The following is a 19988-nucleotide window of genomic DNA, read 5'->3' as shown; positions in this document are numbered from 1 at the left end:
CAATTAGCTGGGTGTGGTGGCACACACCTATAGTCCCAGCTTCTAGGAAGGCTGAGGTGGGAGGATTGCTTGAACCCAGAAGGTCAGTGAGCTATGATTTCACCACTGCACTCCACCCTGGGTGACAGAGACCCTGTCTCTTAAAATATGTCTACATATTTTTAAAAAGAGACACCAACAAAGAGCATACGAGTTTCTACTTGGACTTCAAAAATATCTGCACTATTTTTACTCTTGTTAAAATGTAACTTCAAAAGGTAAATAAATTATTCTTATTCATATATAAACATGTCAAATATTTTATTTATTTAAGTCATTAATTAAGACAGAACAATTAAGATGCCAGTACAAATTCAAATGAGAATTTGAAGACAGGTAGATAGACATACAGATATAGATATACAGATATATATATACACACACACACACACATATATATATGCAATCAGGAATGTTAAAATGAATTTGTTAATAATTATAAAATGTTAATAATCATAAGCAACAAAACATAATGTTAGGATTCATCTTTTCTAGAGGGTAGAAATCAGTTGTACCTCTCCTGAACAAAATTCATTTCCATTGCTATGGCAAAAATCATTGGTATTACTCTCAATCTTCTACCACTTAACTTCTACACCTATTAAGCTGTAAAACAATCTAGTCAATCATAAGACTCACACCCTTATAGAGTTGATGATCCCCTGAGAGCTGTTAGAACACTCTACCTCTTGGCATTTTCCTAAAAGGAAACCCAGGTATCTCTTTGGCCTGTTTCTAGATCTTGGACAATATGTTCTCGACACTGCATGTAATTTTATTGTACATGTTGTTTTAACTAATCTTATTTTAGTTAATGGATCTCTTTTGGTAACTAGATGAGTCTAAAATTATGAGATCATTTTTCTTGAGGAAAACTAAGATACCTGCCTACCTGACAGGGAACTATGAGGTTAATGTAGTATTCTCAAACTTTTAAGAGAGCTATTTGTTTCTCTCTTTTTTTTTTTCATCATTGGCTGAGTTGTTCAAATTGGAATCCCACATGTCATCCTGCCTCTTGTATATTCATCTTCCGCATCCCAAACACATAGATCCATACAGATTCATAAATAAACACACACATATATACATGCATCCCTTATTTGGCCCTGTCACATCTACCTGCAAATTATTTCCTAAAGATCACTTCTCAGAGTCTCCTGGTTCGAAGCCACAGCCCAAACCACAAACATCACTTGCTTTTGCAGCAGCATTCATATTGTTTCCTCTTTGCTACCAAAATTCCATTCTCTCTAAGTCAACCAGAGAGATTTGTAAAACTTAAATTAGATCACATTTCTCCCCAAATTTTTAATGTCTTTGCCATTTCAATGAGAATAAAATACAAATTGCATGACTTGGCCTACAAGGCATGACATACTCTAATCCCTGCCTACCTCCCTGGCCTTGTTGCCTGCCATCTTCCCTAATTCTGTTCTCCAGCCTGTCTTTCTCTCTGTTCATGAACATACTGATCTGATTCCCAGCTCAGGATCCTTATGTCTACCATTCCTTCTGCTTGAATGACTTTTCCCATATCTGCCCTTGACTGACTCCATCTCATTATTCAGGTGTCAGCTCAAAAGCTACACCCTCAAAGAAGTCTCCCTTCCCATCTTTTTTAATATAACTGCCTTCTGTCACTCTCTGCCATTAGCTTATTTTGCTTTTTCCCATAGCAGTTATCACTAGCTGAATTTTCTTGGTTGCAAAGTGGTTTAATTTTTTTTATCATCTGGCTCCCCCTGTGGGAAGTGAGAAGCCCTGTCTCATCTATACTAGTACCTGGCACAAAGTAGTGTTCACTTAATAGTTTTTAAAAGAAAGGAGAGGTCAATCCCAGGAAAATGTATTTGAGATATTTACAGAGGAATTCTGCTCAGTTGGGGAATCCAAACTGCTTCCTGTCATGTGACGGAACATCACAGAATGGTACTCAGGGCAGTCATGATCCTAGGGCCCTGTGTCGCAGGAGAGCAAGAAGTATGGCAAGGATTCCTGCACACGGCTGTGGCAGATAATGTAGGAGTAGGAGACACAAGTCAGATCTTAAGATATGAGCTAAGATATGAAGCACTGATTCAAGAGCATATGATTCCCAAGAGAAAAAACAAGAGCAAAGAGGGTTGAAATTGGAGGCTATGGCACATGCTGGCTACTCTTAACTTTTAAAGTTGTCTAAGCAAGTTTCAGCCCACAGTGATGCACTTTGGCCAAAAGGAGGTTAGTGGCTTCCATATAAACCCTGACACTGATTGAGTTTGAGCTGTATTGGGATCCACCAAAGAGATTCAAAATCTACCTTTATGAATTAATATCTTAGAATTCTTAGTAGAAAGATGTTTTGCACTGCACGTTGTTACTTTTTTTTAATAGCTAGGTAAACTTCTGTCTCATAAGGCAAGATATTTTCTTCACATATATCTATTAGCTGCACCAAAGGGATAACAATTATCTTAGTTATGATAGAACATACATCATGCATCCTATTTAGTAATTTTAAAAGAAACGTGGTAAATTTTCTTCATATTTTTTAAAATCACTTTTCCATTTTAAGAAAAACCTCTGAAATTCTAGCAGCACTGTTTGTTGTACGTACGCCAAGTTAAAAAGGAAATCTGGAAAGATCACTCAGAACCACTGCATGCTGAAATTGAAGAACATTCCAAGTTCTTGTTGATTGTATTCTACCTTGTGCTTAAAGGGGAGACGAAAGTCCATGACAGAGATGGCATTCGAAGTGGCCTGTAAATGTGAAAATGGTTCCAGATCAAAGATTTAGTCCAACTAAAGTCCTAGGAGTTATATTGTTTGGGGTTTATTTGTAACAGAGAGGAAATGGGCATTTGTGACTTGGGTTTGCAAAAGGTTGCAGCCATAATTTCAAGAGTCTAGTATTCTTAGATATCTATATTTTGAGTACTTTATAGGTTAACTGGTTTTATTTAGCAGTAGGATTACATCATTGGGCTTTACTTATACAATATTGATCTGGAAGCTGTTTGTTAAATTAATTTGAGCAGAAGTACATGGGAAATGAGAAGTAGGAATGGAAACATAAATTTAGAGACTATTAAGTTCTGCCACAATCTGACCTTTCGTTGCTTTTCCAACCTTTATCACTCACTACTCATTCTTTACATTCCAGTTAAACTTGGCTGTTCTTGCACTCTTCAAATTCACCTCATTTACTTAAGAAGATTCCTTGTAACTGGAATCCAGTCTGCCTTCCTAGGTATCTTAACATTCTAAACAGTCTAGTCATACTTCAAGGATTTCAAGTTGTTGATACTTCTGTTACCTCCTCCACCCTCTACCCCTGAACCTCTGCTTTCTGGAAACATGTCCTTCTTACATGTTTTCACTTTCTAAATCTCTAATTTCTAATCTGTAATAATTAATGTTATCTTCCTCAGAATTCTGCTAAAGTAGATAATGAATGAAAAGATTTTTAAGCATTCTTGTTTTGAATTGTTGCATCTTAACTTGGCAATATTAATTTAACATTTTGCCTTGCTGACAGTAATTTGCATATATAAATTAGTGATTTATCTAGATCATAATTTAATTAACATTGGAAATTATGTGTTTATTTCGTTTCTACTGCAGAGTTTAGTTTGGTGCCTTATACATTATATATTTAATTCCTGTTTTGATTTTGAATTTAATGACATTTTGTAATTTGTAACAGCACATCTATCTTAAATTATTATTTTGATAATGTTCTTAAATGTTCTACAATGTTATTAAATTATGATTTTTGGGGGCTTCTTGGCAATACACTGATACTAGACACAAGTTGTTTGAGGGCATATAGACATGCCTTCTCGTCTTTGCATTATCCTATTAAATTCCTAGTAAATTTTCTTCCATGTGGTAGAAACCAAATAAACATTTTCTGAATCAAAACATGAACACAAAGAAGTGACTCTTGTATGCTTTAAAATTACTGGAGGTACAAAAAAACTACACTTTGGATTGTTCAAGTATGTAACTGCAAAGTGTTTGTTTTGTTTTGCAACTTTGCAATGTCTTTAGAAACTGAAAAGTGCATTGTATTTTCAGAATATGGAGTGTATTCTCATGTTGCTTCATATATCACATTTATATCTAGAAAGAATTCATTCACCTTCTGTAGAAATACATTTGTAGCTTCTACAATGTTCCCAGGTCTGTGAGGAGTGCAGAAGTTTAGATATAGAACCAAATCAAAAGATCTATTTGCTCTCTGTCATAACTCTTTGAAGGCTACTCAGCTACCAGACCACCTTCTTTTTCTCTGTAACCTGGAGGTTTACTTCAGAGAGGACATTGAAGAAAATGGAAGAGAATAAAGAAATCAGTTGTGTAAAGGACCTTTAAGACCTTACTCTAAGAGTAATTTGCCTTAACACATATGCCCAGACTCCACAAGTATGCATGTTGCCTGTAAAAAAAATTTGAATTCAAGATGAAAAAAAATTATCTTATTTTAAAATTTTAACCCATTTTGAATTTACTCTTTAATGTAACTCTTCTTAGAGCCAGTTCTACACATAGTTTTAGAGTGGGAGAAATCCGACTTTGGTAGTTCCACCTCCTTCTTTGGATACTCTGTCTTTATCCACATTTTTTTTTTTGTAAGTTCCGGGGTACATGTGCAGGATGTGCAGATTTGTTACATAGTTAAAGGTGTGCCATGGTGGTTTGCTGCACCTGTCAAAACATCACCTAAATATTAAGCACAGCATGCATTAGCTATTTTTTCCTGTTGCTCTCCCTCCCCACAACCCCTACCCCCTACAGGCCCCAGTGTGTGTTGTTCCCCTCCTTAGGTTCATGTGTTCCTATTGTTCAACTTCCACTTGTAAGGAAGAGCATGCACTGTTTGGTTTTCTGTTCCTGCATTAGTTTGCTGAGGATAATGGTTTCCAGCTCCATCCATGTCCCTGCAAAGGACATGATCTCATTCCTTTTTAAGGCTGCATAGTATTCCATGGTGTATATGTACCACATTTTCTTTATCCAGTCTATCAATGATGGTCATTTGGGTTGATTACATGTGTTTGCTATTGTGAATAGTGCTGCAGTGAACATATGCATGCATGTATCTTTATAACAGAATGATTTATATTCTTTTGAGTATAAGCCCAGCAATGAGATTGCTGGGGCAAGTAGTATTTTTGGTTCGAGGTCTTTGAGGAATCACCACCCTATCTTCCACAATGGTTGAACTAATTTACATTTCCACCAGCAGTGTAAAAGTGTTCTTATTTCTCCACAGCCTCGCCAGCATCTCTTGTTTCTTGATGTTTTAATAATTGCCATTCTGACTGGCATGAGATGGTATCTCATTGTGGTTTTGATTTGCATTTCTCTAATGATCAGTGATGTTGAGCTCTTTTCATATGTTTGTTGGCCACATAAACGTCTTCTTTTGAGGAATGTTTGTTCATCTACTTTACCCCATTTTTAATGGGGTAGTTTGTTTTTTTTTTTTTTTTCCTTGTAAATTTGTTTAAATTCTTTGTAGATTCTGGATACCTCTGTAATCTACCTTTGTAGATTCTGGATATTACATCATTACAGATGGACAGATTGCAAAAATTTTCTCATATTCTGTAGGTTGCCTGTACACTCTGATGATAGTTTCTTTTGCTGTAGAGAAGCTCTTTAGTTTAATTAGATTCCATTTGTCAATTTTTGCTTTTGCTGCAATTGTTTTTGATGTTTTCATCATGAAATCTTTGCCCATGCCTATGTCCTAAATGGTATTGCCTAGATTTTCTTCTAGGGTTTTTATGGTTTGGGGTTTTACACTTAAGTCTTTAATTGGTCTTGAGTTAATTTTTGTATAAAATGTCCTAAGGAAGGGGTCCAGTTTCAATTTTCTGCATGTGGCTAGCCAGTTCTCCCAGCACCATTTATTACATAGGGAATCCTTTCCCCATTGCTTGTTTTTGTCAGGTTTTTTGAAGATCAGATGGTTGTAGATGTGTGATCTTATTTCTGGGTTATCTATTCTGTTCCATCGGTCTGTGTCTGTTTTTGTACTAGTACCATGCTGTTTTGGTTACTGTATCCTCACAGTATAGTTTGAAGTCATAGCATGATACTTCCAGGTTTGTTCTTTTTACTTAAGATTATTCTGGGTATACCAGCTCTTCTTTGGTTCAATATGAATTTTAAAGTAGTTTTTCTAATTCTCTGAAGAATGTCAATGGTAATTTAATGGGAATACAATTGAATCTGCAAATTACTTTAGTCAATATGTCTATGTTCATATTGATTCTTCCTATCCATGAGCACGGAATGTTTTTCAATTTGTTTTTGTCCTCTCTGATTTCCTTGAGCAGTGGTTTGTATTTCTCCTTGAAGAGGTCTTTCCCTTCCCTTATTAGCTGTATCCTTAGATATTTTATTCTCTTTGTAGCAATTGTGAATGGGAGTTCATTCATGATTTGGTTCTCTGCTTCTCTGCTGTTGGTGTATAGGAATGCCTGTGATTTTTGCACATTGATTTTGTATCCTGAGACTTTGCTTAAGTTACTTATCAGCTTAAGTAACTTTTAGGCTGAGATGATGGGATTTTCTAGATATAGGATCATGTCATTTGCAAACACAGACAATTTGACCTCCTCTGTTTCTATATGAATACACTTTATTTCTTTCTCTTGCCTGATTGCCCTGGTCAGAACTTCCAATACTATGTTGAATAGGAGTGGTGAGAAAGGGCATCCTTTTCTTGTGGCCATTTTAAGGAGAATGCTTCCAGCTTTTGCTAATTCAGTATGATATTGACTGTGGGTTTGTCATAAATGGCTCTCATTATTTTGAGGTATGCTCCATCAATACCTACTTTATTATCCATATTTTCTAGGCATCTGGAGCTTTTCTGTGGCTTTAATTCAGCAGGATCTAATTCTTCCTAAGGGTTCGTGTTCTTGTGTGTCACTACAGGATCATTAGCATGATTTGAACAATTATTCGTGGTCAAAAGTGGTGGAAAAAGTATAACATAAATAATGTGTGAACATTGAGAATCTCTGGCCCTTGCATAGAGCAGATATTGAAGGAAATGAATCTTCCCAGTACCACTGAAATTATAACCAGAATATGTTCATAATCAGTGAATATTACTTATTGAGTGAACACATTTATTAGTAAATGATAGTATATGCTTTTCTATATTGGTTAATTTTCTTTGAAAATAGTTTTGTGTATGTGTTGAATTTTACAAGATTGCGTGCTCTTAGCTGCAGTAATGTTCTTGTGTTCTCAGACTCAGTACAGTATAATGAAAAGCAAGGACGTGAACATATGAACAGATGTTAAAGACACATTAATATTTTATCTGAAATAACCAAATGTTTATTGTATTCTCAAAGGTGATTTTTTTTAACATTTTGCTTCATTATTATTCTGCTTTTATGAGTTCCAAAATAAAAATACTTTGGTATTTGAGCTATAATAAAGTAGCATCACCTTTATGATTAATGACAGTGCCCTTCTAATTATTTTTAGATTAAGGAAAGCCTACAATGAATCTGATTCTGATTTGACAGGGAGGCATGCTGCCTTTTAAAATATTTTTAATAACTAATTTTGTGGTTAGATTATTTTAGTGTAGTAAAGAAGTAGAACTGAATTTTTTTTTTAAACTTAGTTCATTTTCATTCTAGCTGTTAAAAGTTTGTCTTCTTTACATAGCAACATTCTCTAGTCAAATCAAAATGTTTAATGTCTTGATGGGTTATAGTGGAGAAGATTATGTTGTCTTCATTTTATGAACATGAATTATAAACAAAATCTGTAATTTTTTGTATCATTTTTCTGGTTTTTAGTACTTAAATCCCATATAGTATCCTGCCCAATGACACATAAAACATAAAAATTCAACAAATATCACTTATCAGTGATGAGTCTATTTTTCAAGGCAAATTTACTTGTTTATAATAGTTAATTTTGCTGTCTTATCCACTCTGCCATGCTTCTGCATTAATGCTTTTACTAATGTTGCACCATTTGGGTTACATGTGCATCAGGCACTGTACAATACATCAACACAGTGATAAAGATGCCAGAAAAGGCCCTGGCTGCATGGAGCCTGACATCCTAGTGGGCAGTGAATGAGGGGCAAGTAACAACAGTATGATCATTTTAGAATATGCTAAAATGGAAATGAACAAGCTGATTTGATAGTAAATATTATTTAACATTCAACATTCACTTCTTCATGTATTTATACATTTATTTGTTGAATAGCTATTATGTACACCAGAAATTACAAATTCAAGTGTTTATATATGAAGTGTGGGAAGCACCTACCTAATGGAAGTCATACATGTGTTTTTCAAGTAGTCTTCATTTCATATTTTACTGCTAAATCAGATTCTCCCTTGGAATACATCTGACCCACTTCTGGTTACCACAATGTGCAAATGTCTTTTTTGGGGGGATAGCAGATACATCCTTTTTCTTTTGAATGGCAGCCTGTTCCATGGACATACATACACAGAAAATGCATTCATCTACTTATTTACTCATTCATTCAATGACCTTTTAAGTGATAATTTTATTTCAGAATGTATGTACAAAGGGGACAGCCACAATGGTAAGACTCAGATACTACTCTTTACTAGCTTATAAGCCACATGACGTGAACCCTTTCCTTATTTTTCTGTCTAGTCAGCCAGAACTAGCTTCCTCCTCTTTAGAACATCCAAAGGGTTTTCTGTCTCGTGTACATTTCTATGTCTTGTCCTTCTTATTTAGCTCCTTTTTATATATCTTGCTTGACATTCCTCACAGCAGCAAAAACTGTGCCTTACTCACCGAAGCTGCTCAATAAATATTTACTATATGAATGAGGAAAAGATCAAACTAAGTCAGAGCTGTTGTCCAAATGATCACAGTGCTTTTTGTAGGTGAAAACATCATATTTTGCATTTATTTACATTGCAAATTATCACGAGGATATAACAGACAGTACCTTCTCCAATTATTTGGTTTTGACATTTAATTTCCTGACTAGCTATCCTTAGTTAATTACCTCAGTGTTGAAAGAATGTTTAAAATACATTTTAAAGTTTTATACAGACTTTCAGAAGGAAAGTAATTTGAAATCCAGACATTGTTAATTCCCATTTTAGGGAAAGTTTGAGAATCATAGTATATACTTAGGCTAAATGGGAAAGTAGAGAAATAATTGACCAATCCATCAAATTAAGAAAATAGATTAATTTCTAATTCAGATTTGCACTGGAAAAGTGGCTTAGTTTGCTCTTATTTCTTGGGTCAATTCATATTCCAGTGTAGTAAAAGATAAATCCCAAGGTTTAGAATACACAATTTAAAATTATTAATTAAGAAATTTTTTGTTGATACCTAGTAGACATATATATTTTCAGGGTGCATGTGAAATTATATTAAAGTATCACATTTATGTTTATATTATATTTATATTAAATTATCTCATGTAGCCTGAAAATATGCACATCTAATAGGTATCAATAAAATACACTCATATAATCCAGTCAAGGTAAATGGGATATTCATCTTAAATATTCATCTTCATAATAGGAACATTCAAATAATTCTCTTCTAGCTATTTGGAAATGTACAATTAATTAATATTGACTATAGTCACCTTACTGACTTTACTGGTGATCACCAATCTACTCTCAATCTACTTCAATCTCAAAGACATGATATTTTTTAGCTCCCATATATGAGTGGAAACATGCAAAATTTATCTTTCTGTGCCTGACCTCTTTTACTTAATATAAAGACCTACAATTCCATCCATGTTGCTGGAAATGACAGGAGTTAATTCTTTTTTATTGATGAATAATTCTCTTGTGTATACCTATATACCACATTTTTTATCTATTAATGAACATTTAGGTTGATTTCATATTTTGATTATTACAAATATTGCTGCAATAAACATGGGAGTGCAGATGTATCTTCAATATATTGAGTATACACCCAGCCGTGGAATTTGCTGGATTACATGGTAGCTCTAGTTTTAGTTGTTTGGGAAACCTCCATACTGTTTTCCATAGTGGGTGTACTAGTGTATATTTCCACCAGCAGTGTACAAAGTTCCCTTTCTCCACATCCTTGCCAGCATCCGTTATTTAATGTCTTTTTGATATAAGTCATTTTAATTGGGGTGTATCTTAATTTTGTGTCCTGCAACTTTACTGAATTCCTTTATCAATTCCAACAGTTTTTTGGTAGTCTTCAGGCATTTCTAAATACAAGACCATTTTGTCTGCATGCAAGGTAAATTTGACTTCTTTTTTGCCAATTTGGATGCATTTTCTTTCTTTCTCTTGTCTAATTGCTCTGGCCAGGACTTCCACTATTATGTTTAATAAACATAATTCTGCAAAAATGCTAAAAACAGGAATCCTTGTGCTGTTTCAGATCTTAGAGGAAAAGCTTTTAATTTTTCCTTGTTCAGTATGATGTTGACTATGGGTTTATCATATATATGGCTTTTATTATTTTAAAGTATGTTCCTTCATACCCAGTTTAGTGAAGGTTTGTCATATGTTGAATTTTATCGGAAGTTTTTTCAGCATCTATTAAAATCATAATATGGGTTTTTTCCTTGCTTCTGTTAATGTGATATAATTTATTGTGATAATTATTCTGTTAATATAAGTAATTCATTCATTTACTTATTTTGAGCCATCCTTGCATCCCTAGGATGAAATCCCACTTGATGATTGTGAAAACCTTTTTAATGAGGAGTTGAATTGAGTTTGCCAGGATTTGTTAATAATTTTTGCATCCCTGTTCATCACTGATATTGGCCTGTAGTTTTCCTTTTTTGTTGTATGTCTGTCTGGTTTTGGTATCAGAGCAACACTGGCCTGGTAGCATGAGCTTTAATGCATTCTCTTTTCTTCTATTTTTTTTTTTTTTTTGAAGATTTTTAGTAGAATTAGTAATGGTTTCTCTTTAAATGTTTGATAAAATTCACCAGTGAAGCCATGAGGGTTTTTCTTAGATGAGAGACATTTTATTACAGTTTCGATCTCATTACCTATAGGTTTGCTGAGATTTTCTGTTTCTTCATGGTTCTATTTTGGCAGGCTGTATGCATCTACCAATTTATCCATGTATTCTAGGTTTTCTAACTTGTTGGCATAAAGTTGTTTGTAATAGTCTCTAAAGATTCTTTATATTACTGTGGTCTCATTTGTTATGTCTCCTTTTTTGTTTCTGATTTTATTTATTTAGGTCTTCTCTGTTTTCTTTTTAGTCTAGCTTAAAAGTTTGTCAATTCTGTTTATCTCTTCAAAATACCAACTTTTCACTTAAGTGATCTTCTGTATTGTTTTGCTAGCTCAATTTTACTTATTTACAATCTGACCTTTAGTATTTCTTTTCTTCTACTAAGGTTGAGTTTAATTTGCTCTTGCTTTTCTATTTCTTAAGGTGCATCATTAGATTGTTTATCTGAAGTTTTTCTACTTTTTTTACATAGGCATTTATTGCTATAAACTTTCCTCTTCATACTGTTTTTGCTGTGTTCCATAGATTTGGGTATGTTATATATCAATTTTAATTTGTTTGGAGAAAATTTAAATTTTTCTTCTTAATTTATTCTTTGACCCACTGGTCATTCAGGAGCATGTGTTTGTGCAGTTTCCAAGGTTCCCCTTGCAGTTGATTTCTGGTTTTATTCCATATTGGTCAAAAAAGATATTTGATATGATTTCTACTGTATTGGATTTTTCGAGACTTGTTTTGTTGCCTAAGATATGGCCTATTCCGGAAAATGTTCCATTTGCTGATGAAAATAATATGTATTCTGGGTTAAACATTTTGTATATGTCAATTAGGGCTCTTAGTCTAATGTCTAGTTTAACTTTTTTGTTGTTGTTGATTTTCTATCTGGATAATTTGTCTATTACTGAGAGCGGGGTGTTGAAGTTCCCTACTGTGATTACATTACAGTTCATCACTACCTTTAGATCTACTAATATTTGCTTTATATACATGGGAGCTCTGGTGTTCAGTGCATAGATATTTACAGTTGTAGTCTCTTGCTAAAATGGCCACTTTATCATTACACGGTGACCTTTTTTGTCAGTTTTTACTGTCTTTGATTTGTAGTCTATTTTTATCTGATATAAGTGTAGAAAGTATAGCTACTCCTGGTCTTTTTAAGTTTCTAGTTGCATGGACTATCTTTTTCCATTCCTTTGCTTTCAGTTTATGTGGGTCATTATAGTTGAAGTCTTGGTTTCTTGCAAGCAGCATGGAAGTATACAGTTCCAGCCATAGTTTGTTTATTTGTTATGAATTCTCATCATTCTCTACTGATTGGGATTAATTATTTCATGACACCTGTGTTTACATTTTGGTTTATTTTGATTCAGGTATTAAAATTACATTTTAGTGTCTCCTGGATCGAGCTATTTCTTGTGTTTCCATTCGATTCTAATTGTTATTATTATTTTTTATATCTATTATTTATTTCGTCTTGCAATTATTACCTTTTTCTTGCAAATACCCTGAGCCCCTTGACATGAGGTCCGGCCTGCATGTAAGGCTTGCTTGCTCAGAGAAGAAACATATTTAACCTCTCCAGATTCCAAAATAATTTAAAATGTATTTTTAATCATAACTGGTAAAATTAGTTTACTGAAGACATTCACTTTTATAGAAATACTAGTAACATAAAATGAGGCATGGAGTATGGGAGATTACATCTTCTTTGTTAAGGGTGGCGTTACTCTACTGTAAGCAGATGGAAACAATGGCTGCTCCTTTCATAGCTCAAATAGCCTCCTTCTTCTGTACCCTTTATGTTGTGGTTATCTCATTAATTCCTTTTCCTTCTTCTTTTCACTTAATCTTGGATCACAGTAGGTCCAAGAGGAGAGTAAAGTTGTTAATGAAGAGGAATATTCTATTCTTGTTTTTCTTCTTGCTTAAAATGTAGAATGTCAACCAAAGTAAAAGGGTAGCCTTTTATGTACATTTATTTATACTTCAAAATTTTAGAATTAAGTTATAAAAAAAAAAGTTTACTTTCAAACTGGGGGCTGTAATAATTTACTAATAATAAAAACTACCAATTATTGAATGGTTATTGTGATGGTTAATATGGGATGTCAATTTGATTGGATTGAAGGATACAAAATATTAATCCTGAGTATGTCTGTGAGGGCGTTGCTAAAGGAGATTAACATTTGAGTCTGGCAACCCACCCTTAATCTGGTGGGCACAATCTAATCAGCTGGCAGCGAATATAAAGCAGGCAGAAAAACATGGAAAGGTGAGACTGGCCTAGCCTCCAAGCCTACATCATTCTCCCATGCTGCATACTTCCTGTGCTCAAATATCAGACTCCAAGTCCTTCAGTTTTGGGACTCTGACTGACTCTCCTTGCTCCTTAGCTTGCAGACAGCCTATTGTGGGACCTTGTGATTGGGTAAGTTAATACTTACTAAACTCCCATTTCTATTAGTTCTGTCCCTCTAGAGAACCCTGACTAATACAGATTTGGGTACCAGGAATGGCTCTAGAGTTATAGAATATTAAGGATAGAGTTCTTTCATTGGTTTTGGGGTTTCTGGAGTTGGCTCCTTAATTTGATTAGACCCCAAAATGCTAAGGACTCTACTTCTAATAGCATAGAGAACACTGATAGCCCTTGACATGAACTGTTTAGACAGTTGTGCAAAATCAATGCATTTGACACTCCTGATTCACTCACTACTTGTGAGAGGCAAGGAGTTTAGTGACTTTATACATAATACCTTTGACCATATGTGGAGAACCAAGGAACATAATTAAGCTGGTTGGTTGTTCCTAAGTTCAGTTGACAAACTGATGAAAGAAAATGATGAACTAAGAGATTCTGTCCCATGGCTTCAGAAGTTGATACTGAGCCTCAACTCTGCTAAGATTGCCCTGAGTGAGAGTCTTATCTCCTGTAGAGAAAGAGCTGAAATTGTGGAAAAACAGACACAGACTCTTATCATGAGAGTGGCTGACATGCCAAAAAAGGTGCATGCAGAGCCTCACCAGGTGTCTACTGTTAAAGTGAGGGCATTGATTGGAAAAGAATGGGACCCTACAACTTGGAATGGGGACGTGTGTGTGGACCCTGATAAAGCTGGGGACACTGAGTTTGTAAACTCTGATGAACCTTTTTTGCCGAAAGGGACAACTTCCCCATCCCCAGTAGTGGCAACATCCCGCCCGCCCCAACCCATGCTGCCATCAGCCTTTCCACCTTTGTCTGAGGAGATAAACCCTGTGCTGCCTGAGGCAACAGTGATGGCCTCCTCTGAGGCAGTTGCCAGGCAAGATAATGATTCTCCTCAAGAGCCACCCCAACACCCCTGTTTCTTTCTAGACCTATAACTAGACTAAAGTCCCAGTGGGCCCCTAGAGGTGAGTTTCAGAGAGTAACCCATGAGGAGATGTGCTACACTCGAAAAGTATGTTTTGAATTCTCTAATTTATATAAACAGCAATCTGGAGAAGAGGCATGGGAATGGATATTAAGGGTACTGGATAATGGTAGAAGAAACATAGAGTTGGATCAGGCTAAATTTCTTGATTTGGGCCAACTAAGTAGGGACTCTGCTTTGAATATTACAGCTCGAGGAGTCAAAACAGGTTTTAATTGTTTATTTGTTTGGTTAGCTAAATATGAATTTAAAGATGGTCCACTGTGAGCGAAGTGGAAATGCCTGATCTCCCCTGGTTTAATGTAGAGGAAGGGATCCAAAGGCTTAGGGAGATTGGGATGGTGGAGTGGATTTGTCACTTTAAATCTATTCATCCCAGCTGGGAGGGTCTAGAAGACATACCCTTGATCAGTGCCTTGCAAAACAGATTTGTGAGGGCAGTACCTGCATCTTTGAAGAGCCCTGTAATTTCTCTTCTCTGTATGTCAGATCTAACAGTGGGAACCACAGACACTCAACTACAAAATGTAAACACAATGGGAATATTTGGATCCTGAGGTGGCAGGGGCCAAGTGGCAGCACTCAACCATCAAAGGCAAGGTGGGTGTAGCCACCATAATGGACAGCAGAGACAAAGCTGCAATCAGAATGGCCTGACTCGTGTAGACCTCTAGCACTGGCTACACAGTGTTCCTAGAAGTGAAATTGATAGGAAGCCTACTGCATTCCTATTTAATTTATATAATGAGAAAACTTCTGGGTCGAATGGACAAAAGACTATTTTGAATTCTAAAAACAGAGAATCACAGCTCCTCAATCAATTTCCAGACTTTATCCAGTTTACACATCCCAAACCCCTTGAATGAAGGGGAGGCTGGTTCCTCTTGAGCAAGGACCCCACTACATTACAGACATTTTATGCAATGAATCTTTCTCCCATCCTTCCCTAAGGAGACTTCCGGCCTTTTACAAGGGTAACTGAGCATTGAGGAAAGGGAAATTATCAGACATTTCTGGGACTACTGGACACTGGCTCTGAGCTGACATTAATTCCGGGGAACCCAAAACATCCTGTGGTCCTCCAGTTAAAGTAGGGGCTTATGAAGGTCAGGTAATTAATGGGATTTTAGCTCAGGTCTGACTCACAGCAGGTACAATGTGTCCCCAGACTCATTCTGTGGTCATTTCCCCAGTACCAGAATGCATAACTGGCATAGACATACTTAGCAGCTGGCAGAACCCACACATTGGCTTCCTGACTGGTAGGGTAAGGGCTATTATGGTGGGAAAGGCCAAATGGGATCCATTAAAGCTGCCTCTACCTAGAAAAATAGTGAGTCAAAAATAATATTGTGTCCCTGGATGGATTGCAGAGATTAGTGTCACCATCAAGGACTTGAAAGATGCAGGGGTGGTGATTCCCACCACATCCCCATTGAACTCTTCCATTTGGCCTGTGTAGAAGACAGATGGATCTTAGAGAATGACAATGGATTCTCCTAAGCATAAGCAGGTAGCTGATTCCAACTGTAGCTGCTGTACCAGATGTGGTTTCATTGCTTGACAAAATTAATACATCTCCTGGTACCTGGTATGCAACCACTGACTTGCCAAATGCCCTTTTCTCCATTCCTGTCCATAAGGTCCCCCAGAAGCAATTTTCCTTCAGCTTGTAAGGCCAACAATATACCTTTACTGTCCTATGTCAGGGGTATATCAAATCTCCAGCTTTGTGTGATAATCTTATTCGGAGAGAACTTGATCACTTCTTGTTTCTGCAAGATATCACCCTGGTCCATTACATTGATGACATTATGCTGATTGGATTCAGTGAACAAGAAGTAGCAAACACACTAAACTTATTGGTGAGACAGTTGTGTGTCAGACGATGGGAAATAAATCCAACTAAAATTCAGGGACCTTCTACCTCAGTAAAATTTCTATGAGTCCAGTGGTGTGGGCTCCAGTGGAGTGAGGTCTGTCATGATATTCCTTCTAAGGTGAAGGATAAGTTGCCGCATTTGGCCCCTCCTACAACCACGGCTAATGGATTTTTGAGGCAACACATTCCTCATTTAGGTGTGTTACTCTGACCCTTTTATTGAATGACCCAAAAGGCTACGAGTTTTGAGTGGGGTCCAGAACAAGAGAACTCTCTGCAACAGGTCCAGGCTGCTGTGCAAGCTGCTCTGCCACTTGGACCATATGACCCAGCAGATTCAATGGAGTTTGAGGTGGCAGTGGCAGATAGGGATGCTGTTTGGAGCCTTTGTCAGGCTCCCGTAAGTGAATCACAGCAGAAGCCACTAAGATTTTGGAGCAGGACCCTGCCATCTTCTGCAGATAACTACTCTCGTTTTGAGAGACAGCTCTTGACCTGTTACTTGGCTTTGGTGGAAACTGAACATTTGACTATGGGTCATCAAGTCACCATGTGACCTGAAGTGCCTGTCATGAACTGGGTGCTTTCTGACCCATCTACCCATAAAGTGGGTTGTGCACAGCAGCATTCCATCATCGAATGGAAGTGGTATGTACATAATCTAGCTCTAGTAGGTCCTGAAGGCACAAGTAAGTTACATGAGGAAGTGGCTCAAATACTAATGGTCTCCAATCCTGCCACCCTGCCTTCTCTCCCCAGCATGCACCAATGGCCTTATGGGGAGTTCCCTATGATCAGTTGATAAAGGAAGAGAAGACTAGGGTCTGGTTCATAGTAGTTCTGCACAATATGCAGAAACCACCCGAAAGTGGACAGCTGCAGCACTCTAGCTCCTTTCTAGGACATCCCCAAAGGACAGAGGTGAAGGGAAATCTTCTAGTGGGCAGAAATTTGAGGAGTGCACCTGGTTGTGCACTTTGCATGGAAGGAGAAATGGCTGGATGTGTAATTATATACTGTTTCATGGGTTGTCGCCAATGGTTTGGATGGATGGTCAGGGACTTGGAAGAAGCATGACTGGAAAATTGGTGACACAGAAATTTGGGGAATAGGTTTGTGGATGGACCTCTCTGAGTGGTCAAAAACTGTGAAGATATTTGTATCCCATGTGAGTGCTCACCAACAGGTGACCTCAGCAGAGGAGGATTTTAATAATCAAGTGGATAGGGTAACCCATTCTGTAGACACCACTCAGCCTCTTTCCCCAGCCATCCCTGTCATTGCCGAATGGGCCCATGAACAAAGTGGCCATGGTGGCAGGGATGGAGGTTATGCATGGGCTCAGCAACATGGACTTCCATGCACCAAGGCTGACCTGGCTACAGCCACTGTTGAGTGCCCAATTTGCCAGCAGCAGAGACCAACACTGAGCCCTGGATATGCTGATCAGCCAGCTACATGGTGGCAGGTTGATTATATTGGACCTCTTGCATCATGTAAAGGGCAGAGGTTTGTCCTCACTGGAATAGACATTTATTCCAGATATGGCTTTGCCTATCCTGCACACAATGCTTCTGCCAAGACTACCATCTGTGGGTTCGTGGGATGCCTCATCCACCATCATGGTATTCCATACAGTATTGCCTCTGACAAAGGCACTCACTTTACAGCTAAAGCAGTGTGGCAGTGGACTCACGCTCATGGAATTCATTGGTCTTACCCTGTTCCCTATCATCCTGAAGCAGCTAGATTGATAGAATGGTGGAATGGCCTTTTGAAATCACAATTACAACGCTAACTAGGTGACAATACTTTGCAGGGCTGGGGCAAAGTTCTCCAGAAGGCCATGTATGCTCTGAATCAGTGTCCAATATATGGTACTGTGCCTCCCATAGCCAGGATTCACGGGTCCAGGAATCAAGGGGTGGGAGTGGAATAGGTACCATTCGCCATCACCCCTAGTGATCCACTAGCAAAATTTTTGCTCCCTGTTCCTGCGACATTACCTTCTGCTGGCCTAAAGATCTTACTTCTAGAGGGAGGAATACTGCCACCAGGAGACTTAAAGATTCTATTAAACTGGAAGTTAAGAGTGTCACCTGGACACTTTGGGTTCCTCCTACCTTTAAGTCAACAGGCTAAGAAAGGAGTTAGTGTTGGCTGGGGTGATTGACCCGGACTATCAAGATGAAATTAGTCTACTACTCCATAATGGAGGTAAGGAAGAGTATGCATGGATACAGGAGGTCCATTAGGTTGTCTCTTAGTATTACCACGCCCTGTGATTAAGGTCAATGGGAAATTACAACAGCCCAATCCAGGCAGAACTACAAATGTTCCAGACCCCTCAGGAATGAAGGTTTGGGTCAGTCCACCAGAAGAAAAAAAAAAAAAAAAAACACAACCTGCTGAAGTGCTTGCAGAGGGCAAAGGTAATACAGAATGTGTAGTAGAAGAAGGTAGTCAATATCAGCTAGGACCACGTGACCAGCTGCAGAAACAAGGACTGTAACTGTCATGAGTACTTCCTCCCTCTTTTGTTAAGAACATGTTTGTGCATGTATAACACTTATGCTAAGAAAATATCTTCATTTTATTTTCTTTTCCTTTATCATGTGTCATAAGATTTATTGACTTTTAAGTATTGTTTTTTAAGCTTTTAAGTATTGTTAAAACTTTATGTAATAGTGTTTGAGTGGGGATTGGTGCACTTCTGGTTGTATGAAGGATAGTTGTATTATGTTAGGTGTAATTATGACCTTATTATTGTCTTATTTGAAGATTATCAGGAGATGTGTATGGGTTCAAGTTGACAAGGGGTAGACTTGTGATGGTTAATACTGAGTGTCAACTTGATTGGATTGAAGGATACAAAGTATTGATCCTGGGTGTATCTGTGAGGGTGTTGCCTAAAGAGATTAACATTTCAGTCAGTGGGCTGGGAAAGACGGACCCACCCTTAATCTGGTGGGCACCATCTAATCACTTGCCAGTGAATACAAAGCAGGCAGAAAAATGTGAAAAGGAGAGACTGGCCTAGCCTCCCAGCCTAAATCTTTCTTCCATGCTGGATGCTTCCTGCCCTTGAACATTGGACTCCAAGTTCTTCAGTTTTGGGACTCTGACTGGCTCTCCCTGCTCCTCAGCTCGCAGACAGCCTATTGTGGAACCTTGTGATTGTGTAAGTTAATACTTAACATGTATATATGTATACACATATACATATATATATATATATATATCTCCTATTAGCTCTGTCCCACTAGAAAACTCTAATACACTTATAAAATGTCAAGTGCATTACAAACATTATAATATTTAATTCTCAAGATAATCCAAGGTAATAGGTTCTATTATTAGTATATTATCTATGAGAAAACAAAGCACAGAGAAGACAAATTCACTTTGATAATTAGCTCCAGAACTAAACTTGAACCTATGCAGTCTTACACTAGAGAAATGTGATCCAATAGAACTTTTATTTTATAGCAATTTTATTTTTATGGAAATTTTATTTTAAAGGATCATTTTATTTTTGTAGGAATGTTCTACATTTTCACTCTTCAATACAGTACCCACTAGCCACAAATGGCTATTGAACATCTGAAATATGGCTAATATAACTAAGAAACTGAATTTTC

General features: G+C 37.0%; 1 protein-coding gene and 1 long non-coding RNA gene across 5 annotated transcripts in view; one reads left to right on the top strand and one right to left on the bottom strand.

Moving 5' to 3' along the window:
* The window catches only part of ARSJ (arylsulfatase family member J), a 77261-nt gene that overhangs the window by 35026 nt on the left and 22247 nt on the right, over positions 1-19988 (top strand). The gene's annotated exons all lie outside the window — the stretch shown is intronic.
* LOC144340828 (uncharacterized) overlaps positions 284-19988 on the bottom strand; it is an 88796-nt gene continuing 69091 nt past the window's right edge. The window contains exon 4 of the long non-coding RNA XR_013417275.1: positions 284-2784. This is a non-coding gene — a long non-coding RNA (uncharacterized LOC144340828). The remainder of the gene's footprint in view (positions 2785-19988) is intronic.

Source organism: Macaca mulatta, chromosome 5, assembly GCF_049350105.2.
Source record: "Macaca mulatta isolate MMU2019108-1 chromosome 5, T2T-MMU8v2.0, whole genome shotgun sequence".
Lineage (NCBI taxonomy): Eukaryota > Metazoa > Chordata > Mammalia > Primates > Cercopithecidae > Macaca > Macaca mulatta.
Note: the sequence above shows the minus strand (reverse complement) of the source record. Positions and strands in the feature narration are given on the sequence as shown.